This window comes from Symphalangus syndactylus, chromosome 10 (assembly GCF_028878055.3).
Source record: "Symphalangus syndactylus isolate Jambi chromosome 10, NHGRI_mSymSyn1-v2.1_pri, whole genome shotgun sequence".
Classification (NCBI taxonomy): Eukaryota; Metazoa; Chordata; class Mammalia; order Primates; family Hylobatidae; genus Symphalangus; species Symphalangus syndactylus.
The window spans coordinates 71,800,160-71,809,447 of record NC_072432.2 but is presented as its reverse complement, the minus strand read 5'-3'; positions in this window follow the sequence as shown (position 1 = coordinate 71,809,447).

Sequence of the window (9,288 nt, the reverse complement as noted above, 5' to 3'; positions counted from 1 at the left end):
AGAAAATAAGAATACTTATCCCAGGGATGGCTTCAGGAGAGTGCAACTTGTGTAGTCTTATAAAGCATCACCCACTAGAATGGCCCTTGCTAGATTTAAAGTTTTATTCTTGCCATATTTAAATTCTTAACAATTTTATATTTGAACATGCATTTGAGTAGAGGCAACACAATACTCATGGATGACAGCATGAACATGCCACTTAGTCAAGCTGTCAGGTCCTGGGCCTGATGGACAGCACAGGCAGAGAGCAGTGGGCCTGGTTGTCTGGTATGCACGTTCAAGGTGCTGCAGACCTGAGTGGGCTGCCAGGGTGGGAATCGGATCCACACTGGTAAAAACAATGGTGCTAACAACAACAGAGATAGCAACAAGAATGGCAGTAGCCCTGAGAAATAAGGGCTTCCATGTGGAGGCAGAACCGAGATCACCGATCGAAAACCAGCTTGTCTGTCTATCTCCAGAGTGGTCCCAGCAGTGTTTTCACAAATATTAACTCTCCAACGTGAGCAGTGACATAAGGGCTGCCACTATAAGGAAATAAACTTTGCCAGTAAATTATTACAAAATAAAAACACACTGTGATAATGAAGCATATCAGGGATTATATCCTTCAAAATGTGTAGGATCTCTAGTTTTATGGATGCATCATATTCCATGGTGTATATGTACTATATTTTCCTTATCCAGTCTACCACTAACGGGATCTAGATTGATTTCATGTTTTTTTTCATATCAGGGAATTATTATATCCTTCAAAAAGTGTAGGAGCTCTAGTTTTTAAAAACTGCTGCAGAATTGCAAAGCAAATATCCACAGGCTTAGAAATGGGAATTGAATTTAATAATTATCACATTTGGTGTTGTTTCCTACTTTTATTTTAGGTTCAGGGACTACATGTGCAGGTTTGTTACACAGGAAAATTGTGTCACTGAGGCTTGGTGTACGAATGATCCCACCAATAAGGTAGTGAGCACAGTACCCAATAGGTAGCCTTCCAACCTATACTTCTCTCCCTCCCTATCCCCCAGTAGTCCACAGTAGCCACTGTTCCCATGTTTATGTCCATGTGTGCTCAATGTTTTGTTCCTACTTATCAGTGAGAACTTGTGGTATTTGGTTTTCTGTACCTGTGTGAGTTTCCTTGGGATAATGGCCTCCAGCTGCATCCATGTTGCTACAAGGACATGAAAAAGAGTGATCATAAAAAAGAATGATTTTTTTATGGATGCATCATATTTCATGGTGTATATGTACTACATTTTCTTTATCCAGTGCACCACTGATGAGCATCTAGATTGATTTCATGTTTTTGCTACTGTGAATAGCACTGCAGTGAACATGCAAGTGCATGTGTCTTTTCGATAGGATGATTTATTTTCCTTTGGGTATATACCCAATAGTGAAACTGCTGGGATGAATAATAGTTTTAAGTTATTTGAGAAATTACACTGCTTTCCACAGTGGCTGAACCTGAACTCTACATTCCCACGAGCAGTGTATGAGAGTTCCCTTTTCTCTGCACCCTTGCCAGAATCTGTTGTTTTTTGACTTTCTAAAAATGCCCATTCTGACTTCTAAGGGATATTATCTCATTGTGGTTTTGATTTGCATTTCCCTAATGATTAGTGATAAGGAGCATGTTTTCATATATTTGTTGGGCACTTGTATGTCTTCTTTTGAGAAGTGTCTGTTCATGTTCTTTTCTCACTTTTTAGTGAGGTTGTTTGTTGCTTGTTGAGTTGTTTAAGAGATTCTGAATATTAGATCTTTGTCAGATGCATAGTTTGCAAATACATTCTCCCATTCCATAGGTTGTCTCTTCATTTGGTTGATGATTTATTTTGCCGTGCAGACACTCTTTAGTTTAATTAGGTCTCACTTGTAAATTTTTGTTTTTATTGCAATTGCGTTTGAGGAGTTAGTCATAAATTTTTTGCTAAGGCCAATGTCAAAAATGGTATATCCTAAGTTTTCTTCTAGAATTTTTATTGCTTTACATCTTACATTTAAATCTTTAAAGCATCTTGAAAAGATTTTTGTATATGGTGAAAAGAAGGGGTCCAGTTTCAAAATTCTGCACACAATTAGCCAGTTATTCCAGCACCATTTATCAAACAAGGAGTCCTTTCCCCACTGTTTGTTATTGTTAATTTTATTGAGTATCAGGTGGTTCTAGGTGTTTGGCTTACTTCTAGGTTGTCTATCCTGTTCCCCTGGTCTATTTGTCTGTTTTTGTACCAGTACAAATGCTGTTTTGGTTACTGTAGTATTACAGTATACTTTAAAGTCCAGTAGTGTGATGCCTCCAGTTTTGGCCTTTTTGCTTAGGATTGCTTTGGCAATTTGGGCACATTTTTGGTTCCATATAAATTTTAGAATCATTTTTTTCTAATTATGTGAGGAATGTCATTGATTGGTTGATGGTGATATGGCCCCAATGACTGGAGGAACACCAGGGTCCTTGGTCTCATGCTGGTTTGAATAAAACAATACAGACACACGTGGAGTGGTTTTAAGGGGCATATAATAGGCAAGAAAGAAGGAATAGGCTCCCAGGTACAGAGACAGAGGGAGGGGGCCTTCAACCCAAAAGAGGAAACCCCAAGTGTGGCTGAAAACCGCCAGTTATATGAGGAAGCAATGTCTGATTTGCACAGGACCCAGGGGATTGGTTTGACCAGGTATGTCATTCAAGTAGCCCACAGAAAAAACTGGCCCTCCCACCCTGGCCTTTCAGTATGCAAGTGTAGGTGCCATGATGTTCTACACACGTGGGCATATGTGGGTGCAGCCATGTTGCCAGGCACACGTGGGGACCTGAAGAATTGGTGGGAATCGCCATGTTTGGGTGGACCCAGGTTCTAATAGCCGGCATTTGCATATGGAAGCTTGCTGGCCCAGCCAGAGCTTTTCTGCTATATAAGAAAAGTTTCTGGAACTGCTTTAAAAAAAAAAAAAACTTCCCAAGGACTCCTTTTCCTCTCTATCTTCCTAAAATAATTTCTTAATAACTCCTATAACAACTGGAATAGCATTAACTCTGTAAATTGCTTTGAGCAGTATGGCCATTTTAACAATATTGATTCCTCCTATCCATGAGCACAGAATGTTTTTTATTGTTTGTGTTATCTCTGACTTTTTTCAGCCATGTTTTGTAATTCCCATTGCAGAGATCCTTTACCTCCTTGATAAGCTGTATTCTTTGGTATTTTATACTTTTTGTGGCTATTGTAAATGAAATTACATTTGTGATTTGGCTCTGAGCTTGGATGTTATTGGTTTATAGAAATGCCAACTTTTCTACGTTGATTTTGTATCCTGAAACTTTACTGAAGTCATTTTTCACTTCTAGAAGCCTTCTGGCAGAGACTATAGGATTTTCTAGGTACAGAATCATACTTTCTGCAGAGAAAGTTTGACTTCCTATTTGGATGCCTTTTATTTCCTTCTCTTCCCTAATTGCTCTGCATAGGACTTTCAGTACCATGTTGAACAGGAGTGGCAAGAGTGAATTTACCTGTCTTATTCACATTCTCAAGAGAAATGCTTCCAGTTCTTGCCCATTCAATATGATGTTGGCTGTTGGTTTGTCATAGATGGCTCTTACTTTGAGGCACCTTTGATGCCTAATTTATTGAGGATTTTTAACAGGAAGGGATATTGAATTTTGTCAGAGACTTTTTCTGTGTCTATTGGATGATCGTGTCATTTTATTGTTAATTCTGTTTATGTAGTGAATGACATTTATTGATTTGCATATGTTAAACCAATCTTGCATCCCAGAAATGAAGCCCATCTCAATATAGTGAATTACCTTTTTGATGTGTTGCTGGATTCAGTTTGCTGGTATTTTGTTGATGATTTTTGCTGCTTTGTTCTCAGAGATATTGGTCTAAAGTTATCATTTTTCACTGTATCTCTGCCAGGCTTTGGTGTCAGAATAATACTGACTTTGTAGAATGAGTTAGGGAGGAGTCCCTCCTCCTAGATTTTTGAAATAATTTCAGTAGAAATGAGACCAGTTCTTTATACATCTGGTAGAATTTGGCTATAAATCCATCTGGTCCAGGACTTTTTTTAGTTGGTAGGCTTTTTATTACCAAGTCCATTTCAGAATTTGTTACTGGTGTGCTCAAGATTTTAATTTCTTCCTGGTTCAATCTTCAGAGACTTGTGTTTCTAAGAATGTATCCATTTCTTCTAGGTTTTCTAGTTTGTGTGCACAGAGGTGTTCACCATAGTCTCTCAGGATTTTTTGTATTTCTGTGGGGTTGGTTGTCATATAACCTTTGTCATTTCTAATTGTGTTTATTTGGATCTTCTCTTTTCTTTTTTTTTTTTTTTTTTTTACTAGTATAGCTAGCAGTATAATCAATCTTGTTTAATCTTTTGAACAACAAACTTTTGGCTTCATTTGTCTTTTGTATGGATTTTTGCATCCCAATTTCATTCCATTCAGCTCTGATTTCAGTTATTTCTTTTCTTCTGATTGCTTTGGGGTTGGTTTGCTCTTGTTTTTCTAGTTCCTCTAAGTGTGACATTAGAATGTTAATTTGAGATTTTACTAACATGTTGATGTAGGCATTCAGCACTATAAACTTTCATCTTAAAACTGCTTTTTCTGTGTGATTTTGGTATATTGTGTCTCTGTTTTCATTAGGTTCAAAGAATTTTTTTTATTTCTGCCCAAATTTCATTCTTTACTCTAAAGTCATTTAAGAGCACATTATTTAACTTCCATGCCATTGTAGGGTTTTGATAGATCTTCTTGGCATAATTTCTAATCGTTTGCCATACAATGAGAGTGTGGTAGGTATGATTTCCATTTGTGTTTAATTTGTTGAGATGAGCTTTATGGCCAAGCATGTAGTTGACCTTAGACTATGTGCCATGTGCAGATGAGAAAAACGCATGTTCTGTTATCACTGGGTGGATTATTCTCTAGATATTTATGAGGTCTAATTGGTCAAGTGTCAAGTTTAAGACCATGATATCTGTTAGTTCTCAGCCTCAGTGATTAATCTAATCACTATCAGAGGAGAGTTGAAGGCCCCCAGTATTATTATGTGGTTGTCTAAATCTCTTCATAGATATCTAAAATCTTGCTTTATGAACCCACATGCTCCAATGTTGGGTATGTACATATTTAAGATAGTTAAGTCTTCTTGCTATATTGAGCCATTATCATCATGTAACATCCTTTTTTGTCCTTTTTGATCATTGTTAGTTTAGAGTCTCTTTGAACTGACAGAAGCATAACTACTTCTGCTGTTTTTAGTTTTCCATTTGCCTGAATAGATCTTTCTCCAGCTCTTTGTTTTGAGCTTATGGATGTCATTACTCTTAAGATGGCTCTATTGAAGTCAGAAGACAGTTGGGTCTTGCATCTTAATCTAACTTGCCACTCTATGCCTTTTAAGTGGAGCACTTAGCCTATTTACATTCAGGGTCAATATTGTCATTGTACTATTAGCTGATTGTTATGTAGATTTGGTTGTATAGTTGCTTTATAATGTCTATGGGGTATGTGCTTAAGTGTGTTTTTGTGGTGGCAGGTATCATTCTTGAATTTCCATGTTTAGTGCTCCCTATAGGCACTTTTCTAAGAGGGCATAAAAGAAGATAAAAGCAAAAAGGAAATCAACTTCAAAGACTGATGGAACATCACCCCACACAGATGAGAAAGAACCAGCACAAGAATGCTAGCAACTCAAAAAGCCAGAGTATCCTCTTATCTCCAAATGACTGCACTAGTTCCCCAGCAATGCTTCTTAACCAGGCTGAAATGGCTTAAATCTCAGACATATGACTCAAAATATGGATAGTAATGAAGATCATTAAGATTCAGGAGAAAATGAAAACCTAATCCAAGGAATCTAAGGAAACAGTACCTACTACAAGGCAACAGTAACCAAAACAGCAAGGTAATGGTACAAAAACAGACACATAGACCAATGGAACAGAATGCAGAGCCCCGAAATAAAGTGGCACACCTGCAACCATCTGATAATCACCAAAGTCAACAAAAACAAGCAATAAGGAAAAGACCTGCTATTCAATAAATGGTGCTGGGATAACTGGCTAGTCATATCCAGAAGATTGAAACTGGACCCTTTTCTTACACCATATACACAAATTTAGTTGAGACGGATTAAAGACTTAAATGTTAAACCTGAAACTATGAAAATCCTTGAAAGAAAACGTAGGAAATACCATTCTGGACATAGGCCCTGGCAAATATTTCATGACAAAGACGCCAAAAGCAACTGCAACAATAACAAAAATTGACAAATTGGACTTAATTAAACTAAAGAGTTTCTGCACAGCAAAAGAAACTACCAATAGAGTAAAGAGACAACCCACAGAACAGGAGAAAATATTTGCCATCTATGCATCTGAAAAAGGTCTTATATCCAGAATCATAAGGAACTTAAATTTACAAGCAACACCATTAAAAAGTGGGCAAAGTACATGAACAGACACTTTTCAAAAGACATACACGTGACCAGCAGGCATATGAAAAAGCACTCAACATCACTAATCATTAGAGAAATGCAAATCAAAACCACAATGGGATAACAGCTCATATCAATCAGGATGGCTTTTTTTAAAGTCAAAAAATAACAACGTTGGCAAGGTTGCACAAAAAAGAAACATTTATACACTGCTAGTGGGAATGTAAGTTAGTTCAGCCATTGTGGAAAGCAGTTTTGTGATTTCTCAAAGAACTTAAAATTACCATTCAACCCAGCAATCCCAGTATTGGGTATATACCCCAAAGAATATAAATCCTTCTACCAGAAAGACACATTTACTTGCATGTTCATCACAGCACTATTCACAACAGCAAAGACATGAAATCAGTGTAGATGCCCATCAATGGTAGACTGGATACAGAAAATATGGTACATATACACCATGGAATACTATACAGCCATAAAAAAGAACTAGATCATGTCTTTTGCAGCAACATGGATGCAGCTGGAGGCCATTATCCTAAGCAAACTAATGCAGGTACAGAAAACCAAGTACCATATGTTCTCACTTGTAAATGGGAGCTAAATATTGAGTACACGTGGACACAAAGAAAGAAAAAACAGACACTGGGGCCTACTTGAGGGTGCAGGGTAGGAGGAAGGGGAGGATCAAAAAAACTACCTATCAGGTAGTATGCTTATCATCTAGGTGAGGAAATAATCTGTACACCAAACCCCCATGGCATGCACTTTACTTATATAAGAAACTTGCTGCCCAGTGTGGTGGCTCATACCTGTAATCCCAGCACTTTGGGAGGCCAATGCGGATGGATCACAAGGTCAGGAGATCAAGACCATCCTGGCCAACATGGTGAAACCCTGTCTTTACTAAAAATACAAAAATTAGCTGGGCATGGTGGTGTGCACCTGTAGTCCCAGCTACTCAGGGGGCTGAGGCAGGAGAATAGCTTAAACCTGGGAGGCAGAGGTTGCAGTAAGCTGAGATCACGCCATTGCATTCCAGCCTAGGTGACACAGCGAGACTCCATCTCAAAAAAAAAAAAAAAAAAGGAAAGAAACTTGCACGTGTATCCCTGAAACTAAAAGTTAAATAGTAAAATAAAATAATGGAGTTGGAACACACACAACAACAAAATAAAATACATTTTGAAAAAGTAATCAAGCTTTCTGTAATCAATGTATTAGACTGGGAGACATCAGTATGAAATCATCATACTCATCAGTACAAACTCAGCTTAATAGAGACACAGATTGTTACCCTGGTCAAATCTGGAATAATTTGAACAATAAAATTAGTAAACTAGTATTGGATTTTAATCTCAAGTATAAAATAAGTATCCAAGAGTCCACAGTGGTACAAGTATATGATTAAATAAATAAATGAGAGAGAAGAGACAAATATCCCATGCAGAAAAATTCCAAATAATTTATGTAGATATTCCACCCTCAATGAGGTGGGTCATAACTCCCACTCCTTAGGTGTCATCTCTAAACGGTGATTTCCTTCCAAATAGTACAAATGGAAAGTGGGGAAACGTAACTCTATGGTGGAGAATCCTGACAAACACTACCTAAGCTAGATGATCAAAGTAATATCAACAGAGATAAGTTATACTGATAGTATAAACCACCGACACGATATGATTAAAATGGCACTTTACCTCTGTGATCTTCTCCCAAAAACCCATAACTCCAAATCTAATTATGTGACTGACATCAGAGAAATCCTAATTGAGGAGCATTCTATAAAATACTTGACAAGTACTTCTCAAAACTGTGAAGATCATCAAAAGCAAAGAAAATCTGAGAAACGATTACAGCTAAAAGGACCCTAAGGAGATATGATGGCTAAATGTAATGTAGTATCCTAAATGGGATCCTGGCACAGAAAGGGGCCATTGGACAAAAACTAAAAAGACAGGAATTAAGTATGGGCTTTCATAATAATAAGGTACCAATATCAGTTCATTAATTGTAATAAATGTACCACGCTTTAGATGGCAGCAACAGGGGAAACTGTGAAATATATAGAAACTTTCCCTACCATCTTAACTTTTTTGTAAATCTAAAACTGTTTTAAAATGAAAAGTTCATCTTTATAAAAAGTAAAAAACAAACTGATTTTACCAAGAGCAACTGGCATTAATTTCAACTATATCAACTGAAGTTTAAAAAGTATAAATTTTGATAAACTAACAAATGAGTTTCCAGAAAAGCAGGATAAAAATTTATGAGAAATCAAGATTACAAATTATAAAGTATTATTTCTTTTATGATCTAAAATTAGAACACCAAAAATTGTATTTTTGCAATTTATTAGTTTATATTGTTACCCACATACCATTTTCATCCCTATTATGTTTTATAAGTGATAAAATATTTTTAAAGTTAAAAGCTTAAGGAGCATTGCATTTTCATTTTTCACTACTACCTGAAAATTATTATTTAGCCCCCAGTCAGTTGCAGAGATGTATGCCTGTAGTCCCAGCTTTTTGGGAGGCTGAGGTGATAGGATTCTTGAGCCCAGGAATTGAAGTCTAGCCTGGGCAACATAAAAAGAACCTGTCCCTTTAATATAATAATAAATAGATAAATAAGATCATCAATATTATACTTACCTCACCACCACAAAGGAAAGTGCTTAATAAATGCTACGTATTATTAGTGAGCTACAGTTAGTACCCAGTCACTGATTCTCAAGAAGAATTATTCTTCATAGAATGTTTTTAACACCTCAGTTGAATTTTTAACTACTTCATACAAAATCACTTTATACCTAACTGGTGTT